General features: G+C 45.0%; 1 protein-coding gene across 3 annotated transcripts in view; it reads right to left on the minus strand.

The window, feature by feature from the left end:
• The window catches only part of WDTC1 (WD and tetratricopeptide repeats 1), a 48,975-nt gene extending 37,415 nt beyond the window's left edge, over positions 1–11,560 (minus strand). For 2 of the 3 annotated variants that reach the window (XM_036448328.2, XM_036448329.2), the window contains exon 1: positions 11,136–11,560. The gene's annotated coding sequence lies outside the window, so the exon portion shown is untranslated. The remainder of the gene's footprint in view (positions 1–11,135) is intronic. The other variant, XM_036448327.2, reaches the window with a different exon arrangement.
• Between the last annotated feature and the right edge of the window lie 4,065 nt (positions 11,561–15,625).

Consider the following 15,625-nt stretch of genomic DNA (forward strand, 5'->3'; position numbering starts at 1 on the left):
TTTCAATCTCTAGCCCAGCAAAGTACATAATAATTGTGCTGCTAAAAGGCAAAAAGACTGAAATAAGTGACATTAAGAATTAAAATTGTTAATGCCCACTATACCAAGTACTGTGCTAGACTTTGAAAATACGGCAAAAGCTGAAACTGGTTTGGCTCAATGGATAGAGCGTCGGCTTGGGGACTGAAAGGTCCCGGGTTCGAATCCCGTCAAGGGCATGTACCTTGGTTGCGGGCATATCCCCAGTAGGGGGTGTGCAAGAGGCAGCTGATCGATGACTCTCTCTCACCGATGTTTCTAACTCTCTCTCTCCCTTCCTCTCTGTACAAAATCAATAAAATATATTAAAAAAAATAATAATAATTTTAAAAAAAGAAGAAAATACGGCAAAAAAACAAGTCAAACACATACCTTTGTCCTCAAGAGCACACAATACAGTTGTTATTAATTGAATATTAATGGTACCAAGGCTATTGTAATCAGAGCTCCATAGAGGGACTGGAAAAGACTAATTTACGTAACTGAATGACCAAAATTAATAACTAGAAAGTAAATTCAAAAGGAACAACATGGAATGACATTAAATCTTGCTTATGCTTTTTACTCATACATCTTGGAAGTACGATACAAGAATGACCAGGGGGAAACAAACTAAACATCTGACAGTAGAGCAAGGAAAAAATTTGGAAATTACTAATGAATAAATGAGAACTTTAACAGATCATAAACAACTTTTAATATGTAGTCTTCATTCTAAGGAAAGCACATTAATTGAATATACGCTTATTTAAACACTTAAAGCTCTAATAAGATTGAAGGCTAATTTATTTGCAGAACATGAAAGCTCAATAAATCTTTCTCTAGCCCTAGCCAGTTTGGCTTGGTGGATAAAAAATCGGCCTGTGGACTGAAGGGTCCCGGATTCTATTCCAGGTTGCAGGCTTTTAACTTAAGCCTAAGTTAAAAGTGTGTGGAAGGAATAGGGTAACTGGTGATATGCAAGACATTTTAGAGCTCCAGGAATAGAATAGTTTTTGGGAGGTATAACATCTGCATCACAGCTCATATTTTCTTTATAATGTTATGTCATCTGTTTTCCTCTGTGCCTTAATGTATTTTTATATTTTTCATATTCCCTGCTCCTAGCAACTGGCTTCCTTCTTTTTCCTTTTCATTGAGTATCAACTAGAGCTGGCCTGCAACAGCCTAAATTATAGCAGATGCCATTCTTAAACCTTTGTACTCTAGCTAGAGGAAGAGGAAGAGTTTTTAACTTATTTAACTTACTGCCAAACTGTCTTCCATGGACATATCTCTGCTATTATAAAGGGAGCTAATAAGAAAATATAATTCATGCTGCCCTGTTTTACTCAGTGGTTAGAGCACTGGGCACACAATGAAAGATCTCGAGTTCAGTTCCCAGTCAAGGGAGTGTACATGGGTTGTAGGTTCAATCTCTGGCCCCAGTTGGGGGAGGCAACCAATCAATGTTTCTCTCTCTCTTTCTTTTCCTCCGTGTCCATCCCTTCCAGTTTTTCTAAAAACCAATGGAGCCCGGCTGGGGTGGTTCAGGGGCTGAGCATCGACCTATGAACCAGGAGGTCACAGTTCAATTCCCGGTCAGGGCACATGCCCGGGTGGTGGGCTCGATCCCCAGTTGGGGGGGTGAGGGGGGGCGTGCAGGAGGCAGCCAATCAACGATTCTCTCTCATCGTTGATAGCGCGCGCGCTATCTCTCTCTCTCTCTCTCTCTCTCTCTCTCTCTCTCTCTCTCTCTCTCCTTTCTTCTTTGAAATCAATAAAAATAAAAAAATGAAAGTCAGTGGGAAAAATATCCTTAGGTAAGGATTAACAACAAAAATAAATAAAATTCAATTAACAATTCAATTTGGAGGAATTAATCTATTTCATAATGCAAAGGGTACCAGTAACATAGCCTAAGGTCAACCAGCCTTAGAACAAAGTATGCCTGGAGAAAGCACTCCTCTGGAACCAGGGACTGAATGCTAATATCCCAAACACACGTCAGGAGCCCCCTATTTCACATGTGCCATGCCCTTGTTTGGGCTCTGGATAATGTGGCAGAAAGAGAAATAGACTTAAAATACTTACTGAATTCCAGCCTTCTCTTTGTGACAATCAGTACATTCTGAGGCAAAATACTTAAGCCTTCCGAGTTTCAATTTTCTAACCTTTTTTTTAAAATCCTCACCTGAGGATATTTTTCCATTGATCTTTAGAGAGAGTGGAAGAGAAAGGGAAAGACAGAAATATCAACGTGAGAGAAACACATCAATTGGTTGCCTCCTGCATACATCTTGACCAGGATATGCACCAAAATGTTAGCTCTCTGGTAGGACAACAGGCGTCTTTTTCTCTCTGTTGCTCTGTATTTTCCAAGTATTGTAAACATTTCTTGCTTTTATAATCATATAAAAATAGCTGTTGGGACCAGCTTTGGACTGAAAGAAACTTGAGTTTGAATCTGGCTCTACCTCACACTAGGTTTTGTGATCTTGAGCAAAACTATTTTTAGCTCCTGGGTTGTTTTTTCCCCCTTGTTTTTTTAACCTGCCATGTAGGTATATGTGCTAATATCTATCTCATAGGATTATTGGAAACATTAATGAAATGATACATTGTAAAACAGTATAATACCTGACACCTGGCAAGTGTTCCAGAAACACTGGCTATTTCTTCACTTGTTACATGAAGATAATAGTAACTATGTTAGTGCTGTTGTGAGGATTACATGACACAACTGGATAATTTACTAAGTGTAAGTGACAGTATTATTTCCATGAAGTAAAAAAATTGTTTAAGAAAGCTTCCTTTAAGAGAAACATCAATGTGGAAGGGACATATCAATTGGTTACCTCCTGCACACGTCCCGACCAGGGCCAGGGACAAACCTGCAAGTGAGCAATCCCTCATGCCTGTGGACCCAACACAATGGACTGCAACTAGCCTAATGCCAAACCAGTCCCAGCCCATCATGGAACGGAGACTTTTTCTTTTAATGTAGATAAAAGACCCCCGCTGGTCGGGCTGGCATGAGATTTTGGGTGCTGGCTTTGCTTCTAGCTCTACTAAATTCCCAGCCTCACATCTTCCAGGACGGAATTAAGTGAAATGGGACTTTAGCAACACAGAGATGTAAGTCCATGCCAAAAGAGAGAGAGAGAGAGAGAGAGAGAGAGAGAGAGAGAGAGAGAGAGAGAGAGAGAGAGAGAGAGAGAGAGAAAGGGAAGGAGGGAAGGAGGGAGGGAGGGAGGGAGGGAGGAGGGAGGGAGAGAGGGAGGGAGGGAGAGGGGAGGGAGGGAGGGAGGGAGGTAGAAAGCCTCCTTTTAACTACTTTCTTTGAAAACTAAAAACATCCTGAGGGGCCAGCTCTTCATCTGATTTGTCTATTGATCCTTTTAGATCTCTAATAAGTGATATGGGCTTAATGGGGACCAATTAATACTTACTGAATAAGCACGACTACCTTACATGCATATAGTGTTCTATACCTACCAGAGTATTTTGGTCATGCTTTTAAATTTGAACTCTACAACAATCCTGTGAAGAAGCTATCATCATCGCCATTTCACCAGGGAGAACTGAAGCACAATGCTATGTGGATCTGAGGAAGACGTCCTGGACTGAGATCTGCAGCCTGTGCTCCAGGCCAGGCCCTGCCTCTAACTGGCAGTATGACCCTCAGTGAGGCATTTCACTTTGCTAGCCCGTTTCCCATCTGTAAAATGGGAGCTAGACTAGGAGATGAGCTACAAAACCCCTTTCAATGCTACTATCCTGATTCTAAGGACACACTGCTGGTAGTAGTAGAGTAGAGCTTGAACTCCCATCTTTCCTCTGGGCATGCTGCCTCCCACTGCAGGCAACTGCCCTAAGCAGGAGTGACAACTGACCCCTTTTCAACATTCTGAATTATGCAAAAGATGTATGCACGTTTCCTTCCACTCTATTAGTGGTGGTTTTCCTACTGGAGCATTCCTATGGTAAAGAAAGATAAATGCACTTCCAATGCCTAAAGCTCATTGGAACTAGCAAAATAAAATAAAATAAAATGAGTTGGGCTGTGGAGTCTGAGACACCTAAGGTTCCGATCCTAGTTCTGCTACCTACTTTCTGTGTGACAGCATTTCTAAATTTGGGTTTCCTAATCTGTAAAACAGAGATAGTAATGCCTACCTTTGCAGAGTGATAAGAAATGGAAGAGCCATACATGTAAAATACCTGCCACTGAGCCTGGTAAATATTTATTGAACAGTCTAAGTATTTTACAAGTGTTATCTGACTACCACTCATAACAACCCTATGTGACAGGTACTATTATTATCCTCATTTTACAGGTGAAAGATCTGAGGCATAGAGAAGGTCATCTGCCCAAAGTTAGAGTCATTAAATGGAGAGTCAAACTAGGTAAGTAAATTGCAGGACCCATACTGTTGGCCATTAAAAAATAGTTACTATTACCAGCTGTAATCAGGCCATGTCCAAGTAGTCTTGCATAAAAGAAATGTTTCCTCCTACCATTTGTGAGGGTTAAGCCAAGGAATCACAGTCACCTTGACTCTGCTGGTCTCAAACACAATAAAGAGTGCATTCAAATAAACCAATCGGAAAGGATATATGCACCCCTATGTTCATAGCAGCACAATTTTCAATAGTTAAGATTTGGAAGCAGCCTAAGTGACCATCAGCGGATGAGTGGATTAAAAAATGGTGGTACATCTGCACAATGGAATACTATGCTTCTGTAAAAAAGGAACTCTTACCATTTGCAACAGCATGGATGGATCTGGAGAGCATTATGCTAAGTGAAATAAGCCAGTTGGAGAAAGATAAACAACACATGCTCTCACCCATTTGTGGAATATAATGAACAACACAAACTGATGAACAAAAACAGATCCAGACATAGATGCATCAAATAGACCATCCAACCTCAGAGGGAAGGCAGGGGAGAGGGGAGTAAGAGATAAACCAAAGGACTTGTATGCATGCAAATAAGCGTAATCAATGGACACAAACAGTAGTGGGGTGAGAATGCTGGGGAGTGGGAGCGGCCAGTGAGAGGTCAATGGGAGGAAAAGGAGACATATGTAATACTTTAAACAATAAAGCATTTAAATGAAAAAATAAAAGAGAGTGCATTTCAGGGTCACAGACTAAGTTGGCGCAAGGACAGCATCTAAAAAAGGTGTGCTTGGTAGGACTGGCCTATCTGCTAAGCATCTTTGGAAAAGTTCTTTGCCATTTTTGAGGCTCCAGGCTCAAATGAAGTGTTCACATGGGGCTGACAGAAGCTTTTTATGAGAAAGTCCGTCCTAAGAAATCTTCCATTTCGTGGGAGACCCTGGATGAAAACTAACCTTGATGAGATCTTCTCTGCCCGAACAGGTTCTGTTTTGCCATGTGAGCCTTGTGAAATTAATTTCCTTGATGTTTTCAGAAGTTTGCTTTTCAGTGATCACAGCTAATTTACCTGCCTTCTAGGGCCACAATTATCTTATGATGGTGGGAGAGAACAGAAAGAGAAAATGGAGCATATTTTGATAACACTGTCCTCTCGGACTGTTTTTACGAGCATCCGCAGTCTTGGGTTTTGCCTTCGGCTTGCATCTTTATCCTGCCATGACTCAAAGTATCTCATAAGGAAGGCTTTGAAGCTTTACCCTCTAACTTTACTCCCAGCAGAAAGGTCAAGGGACATTAAGCCAATCAATGTGGAAATGCTTCCTTCTGTTTCAGTTATAGCTGTGTTACACACAGATATCTGACTCAATAAGTACAGGTAAGTCATCACACCAAAACAAGCCTCAACTTATGAAGTTACCTGATCAGAAACTCCTGACTCCCAGTCTGAGAAAGGCTCTCTAGAAGGTTCTGGGATAGCCCTAGCTGGTTTGGCTCAGGGGACAGAGCATCAGCCTGCAGACTGAAGGGTCCCAGATTTGATTCCAGTCAATGGCACATGCCCAAGTTGCTAGATCCTCAGTAGGGAGCATGCAGGAGGCAGCCTATCAGTGATTCTCTCATCATTGATGTTTCTCTCTCTCTCCCTCTCTCCCTTTTTGTCTGAAATCAATAAAATATTTTTTTAAAATAAAAGGTTCTGGGATAAACAGTTTTATGCTACCTGAAAATAGAATTTTGAGATTATAAACAAGGACATAATTCTACCAAGATCTTGATCCTAACACTGCCTCCAAAGAGCCTCTAGATAGGTCTGATCCTGTTCTGTGTCCTGAACTCCAAGGACTGGGTTTAATGCCTTCCCAGATGGCTCCAGGGAGATTAAAGGTTATTATTCTTGGCATCTAGCTCTATCACAGCTCTAACAACTATGACCTTGTTCATCCTAAAGTAAGACTTTAAATATAAAAAGGCAAACAGTGATCCCTAATTCTGAGTAGGGTGAGAATTTTCTTTCTACAAGGCATTTGGCACTAACTCCTATTTTCCAACCTGCTGACTGAATTCTCCTCTTTTTTTAAAATATATTTTTTTATTGATTTCAGAGAGGAAGGGAGAAGGAGAGGGAGAGAGAGATAGAAACATCAATGACGAGACTCACTGAATGACTGCCTCCTGCAGGAACCCTACTGGGGACCAAGCATGCAACCCAGGCATGTGCCCTTGACCAGAATCGAACCCGGGACCCTTCAGTCCACAGGCCAATACTCTGTCCACTGAGCCAAACAGGCTAGGGCTGAATCCTCTTATTTAGACCTCAAGTTTTTAAGGTATTAGTCACAATGCCACAAAGCCCTTCGAGGAGTTGGCAGCTATTGCTAATAACACAAAGAACGAACCCCAGAGTCCTCAGGGTGTCAGTCAGGTCTGAATTCACCCTGAAGAAACCAAGGTATCCCTTTACTCCCAAGACTAGACTCTCGAGGGCAACCAGTGAGGTCTAGTGAAAAGCCCATATTACATCATTCTGTCCTCATAAATCCATTGCAAAGTGGGTGCTGTCACAGGTCTCATTTCACAAAGAAATCTAGCTCAGAGAGGACATATGATTTACCCCAGGTCACATATCTAAGAAAGTGCAGACAGGCTCAAATATCAGCCCTGTTTAAAACAACCCCAAAAATCAGCCTACTACTACTTGCTATGTAATCTCCAGTATATATGTTAAAAAAAAAAAAATATATATATATATATATATATATATATATATATATATATATATATTTTTTTTTTTTTTTTTAACTTTCTGGAATCTCAGTTTCCTCATTTGTAAAGTGGGGATAACAATAATACCTATCTCCTAGGCGATTTCTGAGGATTAAATGAGATATTATAGGAAAAGTGTCTAGCTAGTGACTGGCACAAAGTATTCATTTTTTACAGATCAAAAGGATGGGACTTTGACATGATTTTCACATAATAGAATTGAGAGTACAAAAAGATCACTTAATCCAATTACCTACATAAATATGAACTTCTCTACTATATCCGTGATAAGAAGTGGCAAAGCTGATCCTTAAATACCTCTAATAGTGGGTAACTCCCTCCCTCATAAGGCAGCCCATTTTGTTTTTGGAAAGCCAAATTCTCTCCTACCATGTTTCCCCGAAAATAAGACATCCCCTGAAAATAAGACCTAGCGCAACTTTGGGAGAAAAAATTAATATAAGACACTGTCTTATTTTTGGGGAAACAGGGTATCAAGCTATCTACCCTTCTTGGAATTCCCATCCTTTGATCCTAGTTTTGCCTTCCAGAATCACACAGAGAAAGTCCAGTTCCCTTCCCACGTGACAGATCTTTAAGTATCTGAAGGCAGGTGTCATGTTTCCCAGACTCCTTCCAGCTCTTCCTCGTGTGTCACAGCCCTAGAAGTGACAGATCTGGGTTTGAATTCGGAGCCTTTCCTTTACTAGCTGTGTGTCCTTAAGCAAGTTATTTAACATCTCTGAAGCTGTATCTTTTTTTGTTTTGTTTTTTGTTAGTATTCACCCGAAGATCTTTTTCCATTGATTTTTAGAGGGAGTGGAAGAGAGAGAATAGCAATGCCTCCCGCAGGAGCCCTGACCAGGCCCCGGGCCAGGGAGGAACTGGCAACCAAGGTACGATCCCTTGACTGGAACCAAACCCGGGTCCCTTTAGGCCACAAGCCGGTGCTCTATCCACTGAGCAGAACTGGCTAGGGGTGAACCTGTATCTTCGTATTTATAATACACAAAATGAGTTTCACCTCACAGGGCAGTCAGGAGGGTTAACTTAATTAAAGTAAGAACACTACTTAGGACAGACCCAAACAAATAGCAGTCACTTTTTAGGATGCATGTCCATTAGTATAAATTTCTCTAAGTAAATTAGTCAGAATTAAACGTAACACCAAGGCACTGGTTTTTGAGGAGCTGTCTGAGAAGAAGCACAGCCTCGGAGTTATGTGGGCCATCTGCAATGGCGGCCCAAAGATGCAATGAAGATTCTGGAAAGGTGAGGATGAAAAAAGATCAAAAGGGGATGTATCATTAAACCAAAAGAAAAGGTAATATCACCATATTACATGCTGTCTATTTCTTCCACATGTGGGCCACCTTTCCTAATTCAGAAAGGAGCAAAGGAAATAAAAATAATTAAAGTCACAGTTCTGCATCTTCCCAGTAGTTGGCCCCTCCAGATCCACAGGTGTTTAATGGGGAGCTTCAGTTATATCCTTTAAGATCCTGACGTTCAGGGGTGTGAAAATACGCTACACAGGATATCCTAGGAGTCAATACCGATTTTCTTCCCGCTAGATTCTAGCGGCTAGAAAAATTGTCAGCTGTGTGACAACTCTAAAACTCCAAACTGGCAAATCATAAATGTTAATCCCATCACCACAATCTACACACGTTTTCTTTCTGTCAGTAATCCCAAGGGAAGGAGTCCCAGGCAGAAATAGGAATTGTTGTTCAATTATTCTGCAGTGTTGACCCAAAGCGCTGCTACTAGAAATGGAGATGTGACATGAACATACGTGCCCCCAAAGAGGTCAAAAGAAGGAAGGATAGCTGAAACCAGTTTGGCTCAGTGGATACAGCAACGGCCTGCAGACTGAAGGGTCCCAGATTCGATTCCTGCCAAGGGCATGTACCTTGGTTGCCGGCATATCCCCGGTAGGGGGTGTGCAAGAGGCAGCTGATCCATGATTCTGTCATCAATTTTTCTAACTCTCTATGCCTCTCTCGTCCTCTCTGTAAAAAGCAATAAAATAAAAAAAAAAAAAAAAAAAAAAAGGAAGGAAGGATAGCAGGACCCCAGATTTATTAAAGCAGCATGATCACAAACTACGGCAGAAAAGGTAATTCCCACCTGTGAACGAAATACCATCATCTCTAATGAAGAAATCCATTGTTAGTCTCAGGCTCAGCCAAAGGAACCCTAACAGTTACCGCTTAGTCTGTCATAGAGGATCTAACAACAGCCAAAATTCAATTCCGTCCCTTCAAAAATATGGAAACTACAGCCCCAGCTGGTGTGGCTCAGTTAGTTAGAGCCGTGATGGGCAAACTGCGGCTCGTGAGCCACATGCAGCTCTTTGGCCCCTTGAGTGTGACTCTTTCACAAAATACCATGACCTGGGCGAGTCTATTTTGAAGAAGTGGCCATAGAAGTTTAAAAAATTTGGCTCTCAAAAGAAATTTCAATCTTTGTCCTGTTGACATTTGGCTCTGTTGACTGAGTTTGCCGACCACTGGGTTAGAGTTTAGATCTGTGCACTGGAGAATCGCAGGTTTGATTCCTAGTTGCAGGTTCCATCCTGGGTCAGAGTGAAGACGGACAGGAGGCAATTCAATGTTTCTCTCCTCTCTCTCCCTCCCTCCCTCCCTCACTCTCCCTCTAGAATCAAGAAAAAAAAAAACATATCCTTAGGTGAGTAAAATAAATACATACATAAAAATTACAAAGAAGAATAAGCCAGAACGCAAACCAGAAATAGTCTTAAGTAGTTCCTTCACCTAATGAACAGAGACTGACCGCACAGGACTAGAAGGTACAGAAACCACGGGGAATGCCTGCGCCCTACGTGGGGATTTCACAATGTCTCTAAGCCAAGACATGCCCTCGGAATAGTTTCCTTCTCAAATCTGTTTCAGGCTTTGTTACAAGGAAACTCTTCACTGTCACTTCACCCTGATCACCTACCCCATCACCTACTCCATCCCTGGGAAGAATGAGGAAACTACGGCCAACCTGCCAGGCTTCCACACTCACTGGAAAACTTTCAAGTTGCTCCACCTCTCTCTCAGGAAGCCAAAGAAAGTCGCAGAAGAAAAGGGCTTGGGGTGAAACAGTCCAATGAGGCTGCCAGACATGAACCCTAAGTCCCCACACCTCGTTTGTAGAGACCCTCGGTACCCCCGCAGGGGAGAGGAGGGCGCTAAGCAAGTGCAGCCTGGCTGGCCAAGGGGCGTCCCACGGGAGCTGGACCCTGCGGATTCACGGCCTCTCTTCCACCCCACGCTTCCTACTCACTCTCTTAAGTGACCGCGGAACAGCCCGCCCGGCCCCAAGGAAAGGCCCTTTGTACCGGCCAGAGAGTCGCCCTGTGGGAAAACCTTGGCAGAGTTCAGTTTGGTGCCAGGATGGGCATCTGAAGGCATCTGCGGCTGCCAGAAGCCTGGACACGAACACACGACCAAAGAGAAAGAGAAGGGGGGTGGGGGGAGAAAAGAGGAGAGAGAGAGAGAACAGAAAGAAAAGGAGAGGAAAGAAACTAAGAGGACCGATCAGGCAGGTAAACGTTGCCCTCTCCGCACTTCCACCTGCCCCGTCCTCCCTGAGAATCGGCGCCAGATCAGTTGTCAAACAAAAACTCCGCACAAAGTCCCGTGACGGGACGCCTTCCACCGCTCCCGCGGCGGAGCCTCTCCGGACTCCCAGAGGCTCCCCCCGACGTCCCGGCCAGCCCTCCGTGCCCACCCCGCCCCGGCCCACCCTGCCCTCCGCCCCGGCGAGGCCTGATCCCTTCCCGGGACCCCGCGGAGCCCCGGGGTGGGGAGCTCAGGCCCCCGGGCCGGCAGCGCCGGGGCCGGCCCAGAGCGGGCGGCCCGTGTGCGGGCTGCGGGGCCGGTCCTCGCCGCTGCGCCCGCCCGCGGAGGGCAGGGAGCCGCAGCTCCCCGTACCTGTCAGGCCTCTTCCCAGGTCCGGCGGCGGCGGCGGAGGAGCAACTTCAGGAGCCCATGTCGGTCGGGGGGCCCGGCCCCTCTCCCGGGAGGGGGGGCGCGGATCCCGGGGAGAGGGCTGGGCGGCCCAGGCAGCTCTAGCCCCTTCCCATGCTCTCCGCCCGGCGCCTGGCCGGGGCCGGACAGCGCCTCCGCCCGCCCCTGCGCACCGTCTCACACCCGCGCTCACACACACTCACACTCCCTCGCGCGCTCGCACACGCACTCCCCTCCCTCCGCCTGCTCTGTTTATCTCCTCCAGCTGTCTGGGGACCCGGGAGAAGCCCCGCACCGCGCCTGCGCCACGCAGTCTCCGCCCCCGCCCGGCGCCTCGCAGCCGGCCGCTACGCTACGGAGGGAGCGCCCGGCCGTTCCCAGAATGGCGAGCCGGGCTCCCCCCACACTCGCGCCCGGTCAACGGCTGCTGCTGGCGGCGCACACTAACCTGCTAGTCGGGGAGCCCCGCATGGCCGCGACCAATCCGCTTCGCCGCTCGCCGGACCAGCAGCCAGTGGGCGGGCGGGAAAGCCGGACTGAGCCCCGGGGCATCCTGGGAGTTGTAGTTTTCCCTCCGTCGTAGAGCTGTTGCTGGGTGGGCCGGCCCACCCCACCCAGTTGCCATTAGTTACGCAGACGCACCTCCCACCCTACATCCACGTAAAACGCTCCCTCCGGTCGCTTCGGGGAGAAACCTCGCACTAACCCTTTGCTCCCCAGAGCCCGACACAGTCTAAGAGCCTCCTCCTGACTTCCTCAGAGCCCCAGAATTGCGGGACCCCCAGGCTAGGGCCTCAGGGTTCCCCAGAGCCAGGCTCTGCATATTCCTTCCAGCTCTGGGAGGTTGACATTCCTCACTCTGTCTCCAGGGTCTGAAGGAAGAGAATAAAAGCGATTCCGTTCTAGGAGTGGCCTGGAGGGGAGCCAGCCACACGTTTGGGGAACCCTCGGGCTGATGCGAGAGATAAGATACATTTGAAACAGGTGAAGGCACTGCTGTTCCCACCTTTGGTGAAGAGACACAGTTTGAGCCTTTTTCTCTCCTAAGGAAGTTCCCAAGGTGACAAGGACAGCATTCTGCTTAACTTCTGAAGGCAGAGACCAGGCCCCACCCATGAGGAGCCTCAAGTCAGAAAAGGCAGTGTCATCTGAGAATGGAAGCTTGTCACTCACTCACCAAGGGGTGCCATTTTGTGGGATAATAACAACACTTTGCTTTTATTGAGCATTTGCTATGTCAGCACTGTGTTGAGTACATTCCTTTAAATATCGATAGTTACTAGTACTATAAGTGTTTGTGTTTTTTGGTTTTTTTTCTACCCGTGTTTTGCAGACAATGAAGCTGAGGCATAAAGAGGTTAAAAGCAACTTGCTTAGGGTCACATAGCTGATAAGGAACCAAGCAGAGATTCAAACCCAGATCTGCCTGACTCCAGAGTGCAAGTTTTTGAGCACTACCTGTCCCTCAGTGAGAACCAAGCAGCACCCATCCTCAGAAAGGACTGAACATACAGTCATGCAATACTTAATGATAGGACTATGTATTGAGAAATGTGTCAATAACTGATTTTGCCGTTGTTCAAACATCACAAACCTAGTTGATATAAATAGCCTACACACCTAGGCTGACTGGTATAGCCTATTGCTCCCAGGCTGAAAGCCTGTAGAGCATATTACTATACAAAACAACACGAGATTAAATCGAGCATAAGAGAAAATAATTCAATCAAGAGACATGGTACCTAGTAAGCATGTCTGGCTAGCATAGCTCAGTGATTGAGCAGTTACCTTGAACCAGGATGTCACAGTTTGATCCCAGGTCGGAGCACATGCCCATGTATCGGCCTTGATCTCGCTCCCATGTAGGGCATGCAGGCGGCAGCCGATCCATGATTCTCTCTCATCATTGATATTTCTCTCTCTCCCTCTCCCTTCTTCTCTGAAATCAAGAGAGAGAGAGAGAGAGAGAGAAAGAGAGAGAGAGAGGAAGAGAGAGAGAGAGAATATGAGCATAACCAATAGATACAGACAGTAGTGGGGTGAGGGCATGTACTGGAAGGTGGAAGTGGCCGGGGAGAGGTCAATAGAGGAAAAAGGAGACTTATGTAATATTTTAAACAATAAAGAATTTAAATTAAAAAATATATATTTTATTGATTTTTTTACAGAGAGGAAGAGAGAGGGATAGAGAGTTAGAAACATCGATCCGAGAGAAACATCTATCAGCTGCCTCTTGCACACCCCCTACTGGGGATGTGCCTGCAACCAAGGTACATGCCCTTGACCAGATCGAACCTGGACCTTTCAGTCCGCAGGCCGACGCTCTATCCACTGAGCCAAACTGGTTTCGGCAAGAATTTAAATTTAAAAAAAAAGACATGGTAAACATGAGATGTATGAGGCTGTTACTACCAGAGCAACATGACATACTGTTTTACAGCATACATTTTTTTATAAATAGAAAGAGTACACTCTTAAATAATAAAAGGTATAACAAATACATAGACCTGTGACAGTTGTTTATTATCATTCTCAAGTATTACGTACTATACATACATAGCTATACATGCTACAATTTTATATTACTGCAGTGCAGTCGGTTTGTTTAGCCAGCAACACCACAAACTCATGAGTAATGCATTGTGCTACAAATTCACTGCCGGCTACGCTCTCATTAGGCATTAGGAATTTTTCAGCTTCATTATAATCTTATGAGACCACCGTCATGTATGGGGTTCCTTGTTTACCAAAATGTTGGTATGTGGCCCATGACTGTCCGTATTTTGTATTAATAGTGTTTGTCCCCTGTTTATCATTGCTTGTTGTTGCTGTTTTTCATCTACTTACGTTCAGTATGAATCAGTCTCCGTTCAGCTGAGTGCTCACTCCCAGTCCATTTCAAATGGCGCAGCAGGGAGCCTGGCCTTCGGGAGTCCTGAGGCTTGGGCAGCAGCAGGTCTGTGGCCACCACAGCCTCTGAGGCTATCTATGAATTCTCTTTGTGTCCGACAACCAATGGGTCCGGCTGCCTGTCTCTACTTGAGCCAATGAAGCAGAGTCAGGGTTGAACCATACCAGGTAAATTATGAGCATTTATCCCACTACTGCCGGCAGTAAGGGAGAGCAGCAGGTCATCCACAAAAATCTGCTCTACAGCCCACCCTAAGCCAGCTGCTTACATTGGGTAGGACAAAGGTTGCCTGGGGAAGTAGGGATTACAGACATGGGCAGGTGGGCTGGGGGACCTGGGGTGGGACTCCATTGTTTGGGCAACAAGATTGTTAATCTTTTTATAATAGGCATAAAAAGATTATGAATAGGGATGGACCACATTCCAAGGTTGATTCCTAGGGGCAAGGTTGTTGACTCACAGGTCTTGGGGGTATACCACTCTCAGCCTGGTTAGAATGTCCTTTCTTTAATCAGAACAAAACAATCATGGTTAGCAGAGCGATTAATATTTCTTTCTTTTTTAAAAAAATATATATTTTATTGATTTTTCACAGAGAGGAAGAGAGATGGATAGAGAGTTAGAAACATCGATGAGAGAGAATCATTAATTAGCTGCCTCTTGCACACCCCGTACTGGGGATGTGCCCGCAACCAAGGTACATGCCCTTGACTGGAATTGAACCTGGGACCTTTCAGTCCCCAAGCCGACGCTCTATCCATTGAGCCAAACCGGTCTCGGCAATAAAATATATTTTTAAAGTCACAAATCGCTAGGGGCCCACACTGTCCAGTTCAACAGGTCCATCAAGAGTATCCAAATCAGCCCTGACTGGTTTGGCTCAGTGGATAGGGCATCAGCCTGTGGACTGAAGGTTCCTAGGTTAGATTCCAGTCAAGGGCATGTACCTTGGTTGCAGGCAATCCCCAGTAGGGGGCGTGCAGGATGTTTCTCTCATTGATGTTTCTAATTCTCTGTCCCTCTCCCTTCCTCTCTGTAAAAAATCAATAAAATATATTTTTTAAAAAGAGAGTACCCAAATCATCTTAAACACACAGCATCTGTGTTCAAGCTGTTCCCTCCACTTGGAAACACTCTCTTGCTTTCATTTATCTTACTGATCTTTTGTTCTTTCTCTAATCCCTGACTTCACTAGACTAAGAGAGAATTAGCCAGTTTCATTTCCCAAACTTTAGTCTGAAACTTAGAATCAAGCGGGTCCTAATCTGTGCCCTGCTCAGGATCCTCAGTTCTCTGCTCAGCCCTTCCCAGGTAAACAAGTTCTCTGTCTCACAGGGCAACAGGTGTTCATGTTTGTACTGCTCTGATCATCAGCCAGGTCTTAACAATAAAGATCTTACACTTATTTTGTCTCAACTCTTGTTTCTTGTGGCAAGTTAGATTTGTGTATTAAATGAGGCGATACTTGTGTAAACTATAAAGGTCTGAGCCAATCTGGTGAGAGGTAATCTATATGAATAAAAGCGTAATATGCTTTTATTCA

The sequence above is a fragment of the Pipistrellus kuhlii genome, unplaced genomic scaffold (genome assembly GCF_014108245.1).
Source record: "Pipistrellus kuhlii isolate mPipKuh1 unplaced genomic scaffold, mPipKuh1.p scaffold_m20_p_2, whole genome shotgun sequence".
Classification (NCBI taxonomy): domain Eukaryota; kingdom Metazoa; phylum Chordata; class Mammalia; order Chiroptera; family Vespertilionidae; genus Pipistrellus; species Pipistrellus kuhlii.